A 15,174-nucleotide genomic window follows, 5' to 3' on the forward strand; every position below is an offset into this window, starting at 1 on the left:
AGGAATCTCCGGGGGAATTCCTGGAGGAATCTCCGGGGGAATTCCTGGAGGAATCTCCGGAGGAATTTCCGGGGAAATTATTGGAGAAATCTCAGAAGGAATTTCTGGAGTTGCTCCAGAAGATCCTTTGGTGATTCCTCCAGAAATTCCATCGGCGATTCCTCCAGGCACCACCAATGAACTGGGAACAGGATTTATAGTGTTGGGCAAGATGCGACAACGTGTGATCGGGTGGCAGCCGATCAACGCAAGGATGTGCATGTTGAGAGTTAAGGGCCGTTTCTTCAACTACAGCATCATCAACGTCCACTGCCCACACGAAGGGAGACCCGATGACGAGAAAGAAGCGTTCTACGCGCAGTTAGAGCAAACATACGATGGTTGCTCGCCGCGTGACGTGAAAATCGTTGTCGGCGACATGAACGCGCAGGTAGGAAGGGAGGAAATGTACAGACCGGTAATCGGGCGAAACAGCCTGCACGCCGTATCGAATGATAACGGCCAGCGATGCGTAAACTTTGCAGCCTCCCGTGGTATGGTAGTCCGAAGCACCTTCTTCCCCCGCAAAGATATCCACAAAGCCACCTGGAGATCACCCGACCACCAAACAGAAAACCAAATCGACCACGTTCTAATCGACGGTAAATTCTTCTCGGATATAACCAACGTCCGCACATACCGCAGTGCGAATATAGATTCGGATCACTACTTAGTAGCTGTATGCATGCGCTCAAAACTTTCGACAGTTATCACCACGCGTCGAAGTCGAACGCCGCGGCCCAACATCGAGAAACTTCGTAACGTAGAAGTGGCTCAAGACTACGCGCAGCAGTTAGCAGTGGCCCTACCAACGGAAGAGCAGCTTGGCGCAGCTACACTTGAAGATGGCTGGAGGGACATCCGATCCGCCATAGGTAGTACCTCGGCTACAGCACTAGGCTTCGCGACTCCGAATCACAGAAACGACTGGTACGACGGCGAATGTGAACAGTTGAAAAACGAGAAGAATGCAGCATGGGCGAGAATGCTGCAACACCGTACGAGAGCGAATGAGGCACGTTACAGACAGGCGCGGAACAGGCAGAACTCAGTCTTCCGGATGAAGAAGTGCCAGCAGGAAGAACGAGATCGCGAAGCGATGAAGGAGCTGTACCGCGCTAAGGACACACGAAAGTTCTACGAGAAGCTGAACCGCTCGCGCAGAGGCTTTGTGCCACAAGCCGACATGTGCCGAGATAATCACGGGAATATTCTCACGAGCGAGCGTGAGGTGGTCGAGAGGTGGCGGCAGCATTACGATGAGCACCTCAATGGCGACGTTGCAAGTACCGAAGGTGGCGTGGTAACAGATCTAGGAGTATGTGCACAGGACGAAAGACTTCCGGCCCCTGACCTTCAAGAGATTGAGGAGGAGGTTGGCCGGTTGAAAAACAACAAAGCCGCTGGCGCAGACCAACTACCAAGCGAGCTTCTAAAATACGGTGGAGAAGCACTGGTGAGAGCACTACACTGGGTCATTACCAAGATTTGGGAGGATGAAGTATTACCGGAGGAATGGATGGAAGGTATCGTGTGTCCCATCTACAAAAAGGGCGACAAGTTGGATTGCGGGAACTACCGCGCGATCACACTACTGAGCGCTGCCTACAAGATACTCTCCCAAATTTTATGCCGCCGTCTATCACCGATTGCAAGAGAGTTCGTGGGGCAATATCAGGCTGGATTTATGGGTGAACGCGCTACAACGGACCAGATGTTCGCCATCTGCCAGGTGTTGCAGAAATGCCGCGAATACAACGTGCCCACACATCACTTGTTCATCGATTTCAAATCGGCGTATGATACAATCGATCGAGAACAGCTATGGCAGATTATGCACGAATACGGATTCCCAGATAAACTGATACGGTTGATCAAGGCGACGGTGGATCGAGTGATGTGCGTAGTTCGAGTATCAGGGACACTCTCGAGACCCTTCGAATCTCGCAGAGGGTTACGGCAAGGTGATTGTCTTTCGTGCTTGCTGTTCAACATTGCTTTGGAGGGTGTAATAAGAAGAGCGGGGATAAACACGAGTGGGACGATTTTCACGAAGTCCGTTCAGCTGCTTGGTTTCGCCGATGATATTGATATTATTGCTCGTAAATTTGAGACGATGGCGGAAACGTACATCCGACTAAAGAGTGAAGCCAGGCGAATCGGATTAGTCATTAATGTGTCGAAGACAAAGTACATGATGGCAAAGGGCTCCAGGGAGGAATCACCGCGCCCGCCACCCCGAATTCATATCGACGGTGATGAAATCGAGGCGGTTGAAGAATTCGTGTACTTGGGCTCACTGGTGACCGCCGACAACGACACCAGCAGAGAAATTCAAAGGCGCATTGTGGCAGGAAATCGTTCTTACTTTGGACTCCTCAGAACTCTACGATCAAATAAAGTTCGCCGTAACACGATGTTAACTATCTACAAAACGCTGATTAGACCGGTCGTCCTCTATGGGCACGAAACATGGACCCTACGTGCAGAGGACCAACGCGCCCTTGGAGTTTTCGAACGGAAGGTGTTGCGTACCATCTACGGCGGAGTGCAGATGGAAGACGGGACTTGGAGAAGGAGAATGAACCACGAGCTGCATCAGCTGCTGAGAGAACCAACCATCGTCCATACCGCGAAAATCGGGAGGCTAAGGTGGGCGGGTCACGTCATCAGGATGTCGGATAGCAACCCGACTAAAATGGTTCTCGAGAGTCATCCGACCGGTACAAGAAGACGTGGAGCGCAGCGAGCTAGGTGGGTCGACCAAGTGGAGGACGATCTGCGGACCCTACGCAGAGTGCGGAACTGGAGACAAACAGCCATGGACCGAGTGGAATGGAGGCAGCTACTATGTACAGCAGAGGCCACCCCGGCCTTAGCCTGACCGGTAAGGTAAGGTAAGGGCTCCTTACTGTTATGAAGGTTAGCTGATAAAACAACCATTGTAACTTTCAGAAGACTTGCTGGACATGAGAGATTTCAAACCGCAGCTTTCAATGAAAGAAGTTACCGTTACACCCGTAGACTTTAGGATCTAAACTCAAGAATAGTTTGGATGACCTAGGATATCTCGACTGATCGGATATTGTCTATTTACCTTTCAGAAGACTTGCTGGACATGATAGATTACAAATCGTAGCTTTGTGTAATGAAAGAAGTTACCGTTACACCCACAGACTTTAGGATCTAAACTCAAGAATAGTTTGGAGAACCTAGTATGCCCAGAAAAAATATTCCGCATAATATTCTACCGTTTTTATACTATTGAATACCAAACCTACAGAAAAACGTAGAAAAAACTCCAGAATAACACTTGGACAAATTCCGGCTTCAAAGGGTTATAAAGAGCAACCTGAGAGCCACTGAAACTGGCACCCCCTAGGTACCCCCTAGGAAAAAATCCTAGATACGCCAATGATCCCCACTAACCACTACATTCAATCCTTACTACTACCCCCTCCCTTTTCTTATTAACTCTCTAAAACAAACTTCGGATATCTGGAGGTAAGGACATTTCAAATATTTTCAGATTTGTCTCAGTTTTTTACACGGTTTCGCGAATTAACACGGTTTTTTTACACGGAACGTATCCCCCGTGTAAAAAAAAGACCTTAGTGTATATCAATTTATAGCAAGGTCATTCCACGACGGACAGTTCCATTAACGAAAAATCAACTCATTCAAACGGTCGCCCAATGCATCTTTCGGTTTCACTTCAGCTAAACGCCAACGCTCAGAAAACACGATTGATTATCGTCAAAATTTAATTATTCAGATGACTGAGCCAGCCTCTCAACATGTTCTTAAAGATAAAAGCTCAGCGAAATATTTTCCTCTTTCAAACTTTTCCACACATAATATATTTAAAAACCCAAATTAATCCACCTAGTGGTGATAGTGCCTTTCTCGTCGTATATGTTCTCACGATCTTTCCGTCGATGTATGTCAAAGTGTTCCTGAATCCTGATATTTTTTCAGAAAAGCAAGCATTTTATCAAAGCCATCATTGAATTGACTTTTTTTGTTCCAATTGGTGAATTAAAATTAGTTTTTACTTAAATTTGACAATTCGACACTTAAACTTGACAGTTCTCATAAGACGATGCCCACCAATGCGTGAGTAAACCCAAATTGGCAACCGCCTTCATAACGCACGTACCCCACCAAGCGTTGCCAAATCGGTTTTAAAATGACAACCTACCTTACCGATGACCAGTGGATTCATATATTTAGCAACCAGACCCAACCGTTGCTATCACGGTTGATATCACTTTCTTCATGATTTCAACCTGACTAACATACAAAACAAGACAGTTTTCTACAAGTAAAATATAATAAAAAGATTATCTTTGATAATTTTTGAAACAGTTGTTCTTTCATGCATTTAAGATTGCGTTTGTCACTTGGTTTGTCACAAATGGACACATATTGAAGATAAAGCTTAATGCTAGGCGAGGTTTGATGTGCCGAAAGACTCGATTTTCCAAACGAACCGAAGAACGGTGAATTTTTATAATTATTATATACGAAAACTTCCTTAAAATTTCCAATGGGAACGTGCAAATGGCTTCGGCAATCCGCAAGCCCCGAGTGGAATAAAAAATAGGTGACTTTCAATTAATAAAAGCGTCAGCTAATTTACTGACTGCATGGCTCCAACCAACACTCGTTCGCAACCAAGAATTCCTTGGCGAATTTCTCCAGGTGTTCCTTGAGGTTGCTTGAGATTCTTCCACCAATTTCTTCAGGGTATCTTTTAGGAGTTCATTCTTGGATTACAATGGGAGTTCCTTCCGAGAATTCTTCAGGAGTTCCCTCTGAAATTTCCTAGTCATTTCACCAGGAATCATCCGTCCGTTTATATCCGTCCGTCAGAAGTTCTATCTGGGGTTCCTCCTGAAAATTTTTCAAGGATTTTTCTAGAAATTTCGTCAGGAATACCTTCGGAGCATCTTCTGGTATTTATTTTTCGGAAAATCCTCAAGGAATTCGTTGGAAGAATCCTACAGGAATTTCCCCGGGGAATCTTCTAGGAATCTAGCAGAACTCCTGGAATTCCCTCAGGGATTCCTCCGAGAATGTCCTCGGGGATTCATCCAGGAGTTTCTTCCGGGATTCCCCTTAAATTTCCTACCGGGATTTCTCCGGGAATTCTTACCGGGATTGCTCCGGGAATTCCTTCCGAGATTCTCCGGGAATTCCTTCCGAGATTCTCCGGGAATTCCTTCCGAGATTCTCCGGGAATTCCTTCCGAGATTCCCCGGGAATTCCTTCCGAGATTCCCCGGGAATTCCTTCCGAGATTCCCCGGGAATTCCTTCCGAGATTCCCCGGGAATTCCTTCCGAGATTCTCCGGGAATTCCTTCCGAGATTCCCCGGGAATTCCTTCCGAGATTCCCCGGGCATTCCTTCCGAGATTCCCCGGGAATTCCTTCCGAGATTCCCCGGGAATTCCTTCCGAGATTCCCCGGGAATTCCTTCCGAGATTCCCCGGGAATTCCTTCCGAGATTCCCCGGGAATTCCTTCCGAGATTCCCCGGGAATTCCTTCCGAGATTCTCCGGGAATTCCTTCCGAGATTCCCCATGAATTCCTTCCGAGATTCCCCGGGCATTCCTTCCGAGATTCCCCGGGAATTCCTTCCGAGATTCCCCGGGAATTCCTTTCGAGATTCGCCGGGAATTCCTTCCGAGATTCCCCGGGAATTCCTTCCGAGATTCCCCGGGAATTCCTTCCAAGATTCCCCGGGAATTCCTTCCGAGATTCCCCGGGAATTCCTTCCGAGATTCCCCGGGAATTCCTTCCGAGATTCCCCGGGAATTCCTTCCGAGATTCGCCGGGAATTCCTTCCGAGATTCCCCGGGAATTCCTTCCGAGATTCCCCGGGAATTCCTTCCGAGATTCCCCGGGAATTCCTTCCGAGATTCCCCGGGAATTCCTTCCGAGATTCCCCGGGAATTCCTTCCGAGATTCCCCGGGAATTCCTTCCGAGATTCCCCGGGAATTCCTTCCGAGATTCCCCGGGAATTCCTTCCGAGATTCCCCGGGAATTCCTTTCGAGATTCCCCGGGAATTCCTTTCGAGATTCCCCGGGAATTCCTTTCGAGATTCCCCGGGAATTCCTTTCGAGATTCCCCGGGAATTCCTTTCGAGATTCCCCGGGAATTCCTTCCGAGATTCACCGGGAATTCCTTTCGAGATTCCCCGGGAATTCCTTTCGAGATTCCCCGGGAATTCCTTTCGAGATTCCCCGGGAATTCCTTCCGAGATTCCCCATGAATTCCTTCCGAGATTCCCCATGAATTCCTTCCGAGATTCCCCATGAATTCCTTCCGAGATTCCCCGGGCATTCCTTCCGAGATTCCCCGGGAAATCCTTCCGAGATTCCCCGGGAGTTCCTTCCGAGATTCCCCGGGAATTCCTTCCGAGATTCCCCGGGAATTCCTTTCGAGATTCGCCGGGAATTCCTTCCGAGATTCCCCGGGAATTCCTTCCGAGATTCCCCGGGAATTCCTTCCGAGATTCCCCGGGAATTCCTTCCGAGATTCCCCGGGAATTCCTTCCGAGATTCCCCGGGAATTCCTTTCGAGATTCCCCGGGAATTCCTTTCGAGATTCCCCGGGAATTCCTTCCGAGATTCGCCGGGAATTCCTTCCGAGATTCGCCGGGAATTCCTTCCGAGATTCGCCGGGAATTCCTTCCGAGATTCCCTGGGAATTCCTTCCGAGATTCCCTGGGAATTCCTTCCGAGATTCCCTGGGAATTCCTTCCGAGATTCCCTGGGAATTCCTTCCGAGATTCCCTGGGAATTCCTTCCGAGATTCCCTGGGAATTCCTTCCGAGATTCCCTGGGAATTCCTTCCGAGATTCCCTGGGAATTCTTTCCGAGATTCCCTGGGAATTCCTTCCGAGATTCCCCGGGAATTCCTTTCGAGATTCCCCGGGAATTCCTTTCGACATTCCCCGGGAATTCCTTCCGAGATTCCCCGGGAATTCCTTCCGATATTCCCCGGGAATTCCTTCCGAGATTCCCCGGGAATTCCTTCCGAGATTCCCCGGGAATTCCTTCCGAGATTCCCCGGGAATTCCTTCCGAGATTCCCCGGGAATTCCTTCCGAGATTCCCCGGGAATTCCTTCCGAGATTCCCCGGGAATTCCTTCCGAGATTCCCCGGGAATTCCTTCCGAGATTCCCCGGGAATTCCTTCCGAGATTCCCCGGGAATTCCTTCCGAGATTCCCCGGGAATTCCTTCCGAGATTCCCCGGGAATTCCTTCCGAGATTCCCCGGGAATTCCTTCCGAGATTCCCCGGGAATTCCTTCCGAGATTCCCCGGGAATTCCTTCCGAGATTCCCCGGGAATTCCTTCCGAGATTCCCCGGGAATTCCTTCCGAGATTCCCCGGGAATTCCTTCCGAGATTCCCCGGGAATTCCTTCCGAGATTCCCCGGGAATTCCTTCCGAGATTCCCCGGGAATTCCTTCCGAGATTCCCCGGGAATTCCTTCCGAGATTCCCCGGGAATTCCTTCCGAGATTCCCCGGGAATTCCTTCCGAGATTCCCCGGGAATTCCTTCCGAGATTCCCCGGGAATTCCTTCCGAGATTCCCCGGGAATTCCTTCCGAGATTCCCCGGGAATTCCTTCCGAGATTCCCCGGGAATTCCTTCCGAGATTCCCCGGGAATTCCTTCCGAGATTCTCCGGGAATTCCTTCCGAGATTCCCCGGGAATTCCTTCCGAGATTCCCCGGGAATTCCTTCCGAGATTCCCCGGGAATTCCTTCCGAGATTCCCCGGGAATTCCTTCCGAGATTCCCCGGGAATTCCTTCCGAGATTCCCCGGGAATTCCTTCCGAGATTCCCCGGGAATTCCTTCCGAGATTCCCCGGGAATTCCTTCCGAGATTCCCCGGGAATTCCTTCCGAGATTCCCCGGGAATTCCTTCCGAGATTCCCCGGGAATTCCTTCCGAGATTCCCCGGGAATTCCTTCCGAGATTCCCCGGGAATTCCTTCCGAGATTCCCCGGGAATTCCTTCCGAGATTCCCCGGGAATTCCTTCCGAGATTCCCCGGGAATTCCTTCCGAGATTCCCCGGGAATTCCTTCCGAGATTCCCCGGGAATTCCTTCCGAGATTCCCCGGGAATTCCTTCCAAGATTCCCCGGGAATTCCTTCCGAGATTCCCCGGGAATTCCTTCCGAGATTCCCCGAGAATTCCTTCCGAGATTCCCCGGGAATTCCTTCCGAGATTCGCCGGGAATTCCTTCCGAGATTCCCCGGGAATTCCTTCCGAGATTCCCCGGGAATTCCTTCCGAGATTCCCCGGGAATTCCTTCCGAGATTCCCCGGGAATTCCTTCCGAGATTCCCCGGGAATTCCTTCCGAGATTCCCCGGGAATTCCTTCCGAGATTCCCCGGGAATTCCTTCCGAGATTCCCCGGGAATTCCTTCCGAGATTCCCCGGGAATTCCTTTCGAGATTCCCCGGGAATTCCTTCCGAGATTCCCTGGGAATTCCTTCCGAGATTCGCCGGGAATTCCTTCCGAGATTCCCCGGGAATTCCTTCCGAGATTCCTCGGGAATTCCTTCCGAGTTTCTAGGATTTACCCGGGCATTTCTTTTGGGATTTCCCCGGAAATTTCTTTCGGGATTTTCCCAGGAATTCATTGTAGGATTGTCCCGTGAATTTCTTCCCGGATTGCAACGGCAATTCCTTCCAGAGTTCCCCCGGCATTCCTCCCAGCAATTCTCCCGGGAATTCCTTCTGGGATTTCCCGGAAATTTCTTCCGGGATTGCCATGAGAATACTTTCTGGGACTTCCCCGGCAGTTTCTCCAGAGATATATTCTGAAATGCATTCAGGGATTTCTCCAGATTTTCTTTTAGGGATTCATCAATGAGTTCATTCAAGGATTTATCTAGAAGTTCCTTTAAGGAGTTATATCATGAATTCTTCCAGGCGTTTCTTCAAGAATTCCTTCAAAGATCCCTCCTGGAATACCATCAGAGATTCCTCAAAGAATTTCTTCAGGGATTATTCTTGAAATTTCTCCAAGGGTTTAAAAAATTGAACGAAAGACTTGAGGAATTAATTATCCACATTCTAGAACTTTCGTACAATCGAATATGATATTATGAGGAACAAAAAATGATGTTGTCATTTATTTGCTTATCTGCACTTTGTTTACGATATGAAGTACTACTACCTACCAGCGGTGGGGAGATGAGGTAGTATTTTAGCAACGATGATGTGAACGCACGGTGCGAAAACGGGTGGGTATCAGAAATAGAACCGATTTGCACACCTCTACTACTCACCGACTTACTACGCACTGGTGGGGATAGTCTAAGGAAATAATAATCGAACTGTCAAGTTTAAGTAAAAATTAATTTTAATTCTCCAATTGGAACAGACCCTTAAAACTTATTGAAGCCACATAGTCCCATATATTTTATTGACCGCTGAAAACACGAACGTAAGTAGTGAAGAAGAAGTTATCAAAAAAGCTGCTATCTGATGTACTGTCAAACCCTGCGTATTCATCACTCTTCAATACGACACTTTTTAATTCGTACCCCCGCTCATTAGACATTTGTCGAATTAAAAAATGATCAAATGTCACAGTGTAATACACTGTAGATACGAATGATCCGATATTGTGATGTTACTCCCACCCGCAGCGGCTCCTCGTGCAGCTGCTACTTCCGGAAGTTCAAATTTGGTGCTTTCCAACACCTGATCCATTTGGTGATCAACCGCAGTGAACTTCGGAAGCCAACAATCGTAAAATGAACAAGCTATTGATTCGTACCACCAAAATATCTGTAAATTTTGTGTTCAAAAACAAATCCTACAATCTAAACAAAACTAAAATAGAGTTAGTTTATCAAATTTAAAGTTTACCCAGGTAATTTGACAGCAATCATTGTCGAATTAGCGTGGTTTTATGGTACCACACGCATGGGTTTGGTTGAATTTCACATTTTACCACTTACCGATTGTCCCTGATATGGCCTTAGCAGTGAAGAGAATTGTCAGACAAAAGAGGCACAGAACAAGCAACAAAAAAGACGCGGCGATTAGTCTTTATCCCAACTGGTAACAGATAATGACATGATCTCGAAAATTTTTGTTGCAGACAAAGCGGAAGCTGAATTTGTTGCGTACTTTTCAACTCGTAAATAATTATTTATTACCAACCCAAAATCAAACTTTGTTGATTGTACATCTTCAGCAGCGTTGCAATGTTTACCAACTCGAAGTTATCGCTTGAAAATCACAATGCAAGTCTGAAAAATCCCTAAATTGGTGGTGCACGATCTTTGTCCTATTCTGTTCAAGTTGGGACAAACCTATGTCGCATTGGGTAGAATGTCGCAACAAATTCAGGTTGCGACATTGTCGTTATTGTTGCGCGATGGTTGAATTTTGATTCACTGGGCCTTAGACTAGTTTCATGCAAATTGTTAATCAGTTTTCCCAAAAAGTCGCAAATTGGTATAATGCATGCATGGGTTTCGTTAATTTGTACATTTCGCCAGTTCCGACGTGGCACTCGAAACTGGTTCCGGAACACTACCGGTAAATGTGGCCTGGGACTATTTTCTTGCTGGCCGTCCTTTGCGTTACCGAAGAAGCCGTTATTTTATGTGCATCGTGTATGCGTTTGGTTCCGTTCTACATTCGACCACTTCCGTCGGGGCACCTGGAACCGGTTTAGGCACACTATTGGTTTTTCAAAGTATGGTCTATGATTTTTTTCTTGTTAACCGTTAATCAGGTTACCTGAAAAGTCATTTAATGTGTCGAATTTATGGTTTGGTTCTCCTTTACATTTGACCACTTCCGATGGGGCAACCGTGGAACACTACCGGTTGTCTCCAATATGGCCGGAAACTTTTTTTTGCCAAATCTAGATACCAAAAACTTCGCGATTTGATGTGTCGCATGTATGGGTTTGGTTAACTTTTATATTTGGCTACTTCCGGCGGGACACCCGAAACCGGTTCCGGATCACTACCGATTCAGATATGTTCTGAGAATATTTTCCTGCTTATTGTTCATCAGGATATCAAAAAAGCCACTATTTGATATGTCGCATACATGATTTTAGCTCAATTTTATATTTGGCCACCTCCGGCAGGGCATCTGGAACCAGTTCCGATATGGTCTGAGAATGCTTTCCTGCTTACTGTTCATCAGATTATCAAAAAAGCTGCGGTTTGATATGTCGCATGTATGGGTTTAGTACACTTTTATGTTTGGCCACTTCCGGCGGGACACCAGGTCTGAGAATATTTTTATGCTAACTGTTAATCAGGAAACAGCCACTATTTGATATATCGCATGCATTGGTTTGGTTAACTTTTATACTTGGCCACCTCCGGCAGGACATTTAGTACCGGTTCCGGAACACTACCGGTTCCGATATGGTCTGGGAATGTTTTTCTGCTTACTGTTCATCACGTTATCGAAAAAGCCGCGGTTTGATATGTCGCATGCATGGGTTTAGTACACTTTTATGTTTGGCCACTTCCGGCGGGACACCCTGAACCGGTTCCGGGACACAACCGGTTCAGATATGGTTTCAGACTATTTTTCTGCTTACCATTCATCAAGTTATCGAAAATGCCATAATTTGATGTGCCGCATGGATGGGTTTGTAGCGTTTTCATATCTGGCCTCTTCCTGGGGTACCGGTCCGGAACACCTAAATGGCCATAACTCCGGAACGGCTGGACCGATCCGAACCATTTTCAATAGGAAACAAAGGGACCAGATTCCGCGTCGAATGAACCGTCGGTCATTAAAATCGGTTGAGGTTTAGTTCAAAAAAGTGATGTGAGTTTATTTTGACCACACACATACACACATACATACACACACACACACATACACACACACAGACATCACCTCAACTCGTCGAGCTGAGTTGATTGGTATATGTGACTCAACCCTCCGGGCCTCCTATCAAAAAGTCATTTTTGGAGTGAACATATAGCCTTTCCAGTACACTTAGTGTACGAGAAAGGCAAAAATCGACATTTTGAGGGGAATCGACATAAAACAGACGCCACGAAGGTGTCTCTCGTACATGACCACCCACGGTGTGTTTATAGAGCAACTTTAAAACAAAAAAAAATAAGTAAGTCTGAAATTTTGCCTAATGATACTTTGGGCCATTCCCTTCAATTTTCTGGGTCGGTGGAAATCATCCATCGGGGGGTCTAGAACAAAAAAATTTTTTGAAGGTTTTTCATGCTAAAACTATTAAAAGCTCATATTGTAAATTATTGCATCTCATACAAATAGTCACAACTTTTTTGTCTTTGAAGATAGAACCATAAAATTTTCAGGCGTTTCGAAGTAGTATGCGTAGATGACTGTGTGAAAATTTCATTGAAATATGTTGAGTGGTTTTCAAATAATAGCAAAACTATCAAACGCATTCTAAAATACTAAGCTTAGTAGCAAAAGTCCAACAAAATATCTATATATTTTTTGTATAATAATATATGAAAAATATTAAATTCTAAGTACCTTGAGTCATTATGATTGCGGTACTGTGAAAACTTGTTTTTCAAATGATGAACAGATACATAGTCAAATACATGAAAGGAAAACACACACACTGCCATTATGTAGCTTTTCACTAAAGTATCAATTATTTATTTCAAGAACGTTCAAAATGATCATTTTTTTATTTTTTTTTAATGATTAAGGTCTTATTTATGTATAAAATTGCAAGCGAAAGGCTTTAGGGGAGCGTGGCCCAATAATTTGGATTACAAAAAAAAAACTGTTTGTTATTTGTTTCGAAAGATATAGTTTTATGTAGAAAATATTCTACTAGTAAACAACGCCATAACCATGCCGTGCTTGGAGGTTATAAATTACACAGAAAATATTTTTTAAACATCATATACAAATCGATAAGACTATTTAAATCATTGTTATCAAATTGTTTTTCCTAGGCTTTATGCTGAGCAGCCTATTTTCATGCTTAATGTAGAAATATTTTCAATAAGTACTCCGTTCTTTCAACTATTCCTTCGGTACTTTTTATTTATTGTTATTTGTTAATAAATGGTCACGGTGCTTCATTTACCGTTATTATCAAAAAAAATATACCATCAAAACCTGAAACGCCATTCTCTTTCTTCATCATTCCTACACCTCTGGACAATTTTTTAAAAAAATCGTTAGACGAAATTTTGAGTTACGCCCTTTTAAAGGGCCTAACCCCTAAAAAATCAGGGTATCTATAGAAAAACATCATATTTCATAACAGAAGCACGCTTCTGCCAACAAAATTTGAAACGCCATTCTCTTTCTTTATCATTTCTACACCTCTGGATAAATTTTGAAAATAATCGTTGGACGAAATTTTGAGTTACGCCCTTTTAAAGGGCCAAACCCCTAAAAAAATAGGGGTTTCTATAGAATACCATTATATTTCATAACAGAAGTATGCTTCAAAGTCCAAAATAATGAACAGTATCATTAATAATGCTACAATTTGATACTATGCACTAATATTGAATGCATTGTGTATAAAAATTAGCCATAACGCCAGTATAAGGGAAGTATTCTTTAACCTGTAGGATACGGACGTTGTTGGCTTCATTTACTATTATAGCCAGAACAATATACAATGAAAAACAGAAACGACAGTTCATTTACTTTTTCATTTATATAGTTAATGCACACTCATAAACTGAATTTCAAAAATAATGTTGGTCAAATTCTCCAGTTACGCCCATTTGAAGGTCATAAGTACTTATAGTAGAATTATTATAAAACTTAGTTTCATTTAATCACGTTTATTCTTCGGTAACGTAGTTTAGCAGTTAAATATAGAACTATCATTACAATTGATCATCTCAATCCTTAGTTGTGTATGTTTATTAATTGAAAACAGCATTCACCAAAAAATCTAACGAATGAGATAGGCACATGCCATCGCTTGTTTTGTCTTTAAAAAAGCAATTCAAAAAACTTACGTCCCACGCTATGAATGGCAATTGATACAAACATGATTGCTTCCTACATGTTTGAAAATACTTCCCTTATATTAGCGTAATGGCCAATTTGTATACAAACATCAATACAAATAGCCAATATTAGCACATAGTATCAAATTGTAGCATTATTAATAATACGTTCTATTATTTGGGACTTCAAGGCATGCTTTTGTTATGAAATATGATGTTTTTCTATAGAATCCCTGATTTTTTAGGGGTTTGGCCCTTTAAAAGGGCGTAACTCAGAATTTCGTCTAACGATTATTTTAAAAATTTGTTCAGAAGTGTAGGAAAGATAAAGAAGGAGCATGGCGTTTCAAGTTTTGATGGCAGAAGCATGCTTCTGTTATGAAATATGATGGTATTCTATAAAAAACCTATTTTTAGGGGTAAGGCCCTTTAAAAGGGCGTAACTAAAAATTTCGTCTAACGATTATTTTAAAAATTTATCCAGAGGTGTAGGAATGATAAAGAAAGAGAATGGCGTTTCAAATTTTGTTGGCAGAAGCATGCTTCTGTTATGAAATATGATGTTTTTCTATAGAAACCCTGATTGTTTAGGGGTTAGGCCCTTTAAAAGGGCGTAACTCAAAATTTCGTCTAACGATTTTTTTTTTAATTAGAAACCTTCATTTTTTAGGGGTAAGGCCCTTTAAAAGGGCGTAACTCAAAAATTCGTCTAACGATTATTTTCAAAGTTTGTCCAGAGGTGTAGAAATGATAAAGAAAGAGAATGGCGTTTCAAATTTTGATGGCAGAAACATGCTTCTGTTATAAAATATGATGTTTTTCTATAGAAACCCTGATTGTTTAGGGGTTAGGCCCTTTAAAAGGGCGTAACTCAAAATTTCGTCTAACGATTTTTTTTTTAATTTGTCCAGAGGTGTAGGAATGATGAAGGAAGAGAATGGCGTTTCAGGTTTTGATGGTATATTTTTTTTTGATAATAACGGTGATGGTGGCATAAGCAATACGCATCATATTGCTATTGAATTCAAAGACAAACTTAAGTTTAGGTCCAACAGCTATGTCAAATATCGTGGAATAATCCGGAAACTATGATTAGTACCGTAAAGTTGCCCTTGATCGAATATTGCCCAACTGAATTCTGTT

The 15,174-nt window shown here is 44.2% G+C and overlaps 1 protein-coding gene across 1 annotated transcript in view; it reads right to left on the reverse strand.

The window, feature by feature from the left end:
• Positions 1-15,174, reverse strand: part of LOC109405399 (pyrokinin-1 receptor) — a 398,748-nt gene that overhangs the window by 23,274 nt on the left and 360,300 nt on the right. The window lies entirely within an intron of this gene.

This window comes from Aedes albopictus, chromosome 1 (genome assembly GCF_035046485.1).
Source record: "Aedes albopictus strain Foshan chromosome 1, AalbF5, whole genome shotgun sequence".
Classification (NCBI taxonomy): Eukaryota; Metazoa; Arthropoda; class Insecta; order Diptera; family Culicidae; genus Aedes; species Aedes albopictus.